Here is a 1,595-nt window from a genome sequence, read left to right as displayed (position 1 = left end):
AAATAAATATCGAAAGTTTGAATTTCTTATACATATAATAATTTATTAAATAATAATAAATTTTAAATAAAATTTTGATCACAATAAATTAATTTTTATCTTGTCAAACTAAAAGATGCCATAAGAGATGAGAGAAAAAAAAATTGCAAAGACATATAGAGAAAATACTTAGACTCAATTTAGGTAAATAATTTAATTAAGTTTTTCTTTTAAAAAATAGTTCAAATAATAAATAATTATATTAAAAATAGCTTATAAATAAATTATTTTGTGTTTGGGTTTTTAGTTCTAATAAAAATACTTATTTTATAGAAACGTAAAAAAAAGTAATAATATTATAAAAAAAGTTATTTTTTTAATTTTTCTATAAACTCTTAAATAATTTTTTAAAAAACTACAATTTGATTTTAAAAATTACACCAAACATTAATATTATTATTTTTGTAAATCAAAAACTTAAAAAAATTATTTTTAAAACTTTTTAACCGGACCTTTAGCCATAGTTTAGCTTGAGTAATAATTGAAGTGACGGTATAAATTAATCCAACAGTTAAATAAAAGAGGTTGCTCCTCCGAAACTTCTATTTAATCATATAGGTTAGTGAATATTAATTAGTTAATGAATTATATAATACCGCTTAATTATGAAACTGAAACCTAGAGTTTGAGCAACTCTTGGCAATGATGAGAGAGAAGTCAATCCTCGTGGTTAATTCTTTTTACCTAAATTAAACAAGACCTTCAATTTGCTGAACTATTCACTCAACAAGGAGGTTGAATTGAAGATATTTTCTTTCCATTTAAAAGTTCAAAAAGATGAAGTGAGATTTCGTGATTAGTATAGGGTTATCAAGTATAATTTTCAAAAATATTTAGAAGACACTAAAAAAATAGTAAAAAACAATTTAAAATAAATTTATTTTATATTTTTTAATTATTGTTAGAATAATTAGATAATATTATCTATCATAATATGTAATTATAACTATTATATATATAAAATTATAGATATTAAGTTAAATAAAATTACTTTAAGTTATTGTCTCCACAAAATTATTTTATTTTGTAAAATTACCTTATTTTCTTTATATCTTATGAAAATTCAACAAAACGGCTAATTTTGTACAAGAATTTCTTCAATAAAATAATGGATCTTTATGTGTAAGGAATCTATTAATTAACTAACTTAACCTGGTGTATGTTTATCATCTTCCAATTTATTATATTTAAAATGTCAATGTCTTTATATTTTATATTTATTCAAAATGTTTGACTAAATTAATGTATAAATTGAATATTATTTTTAGCCCCATATTAATTTCAAATAAATGCATGACCACTTTATAAAATTTTCAATTAAAATGTTAGTCTTAATTAATTTTGTTTGATGATATAATAATATAATCATTCACGTAATTTTTTTATTAATTTGAACTTTTAAGACAAATAATTTTATAATATTGTGTCACCTTTTATACCCATTTGCTAAAAATTACTCACGTGTTTAGAATTTTATGGAATTAAAATTAATAGATAATAAAAAACGGTGAATTAATTTATAAATCTTACATATTTATAATATAATTAAATTCAAA

The sequence above is a fragment of the Arachis duranensis genome, chromosome 7 (assembly GCF_000817695.3).
Source record: "Arachis duranensis cultivar V14167 chromosome 7, aradu.V14167.gnm2.J7QH, whole genome shotgun sequence".
In the NCBI taxonomy this organism is placed as follows: Eukaryota; Viridiplantae; Streptophyta; class Magnoliopsida; order Fabales; family Fabaceae; genus Arachis; species Arachis duranensis.
This window is presented reverse-complemented; position numbering follows the sequence as displayed.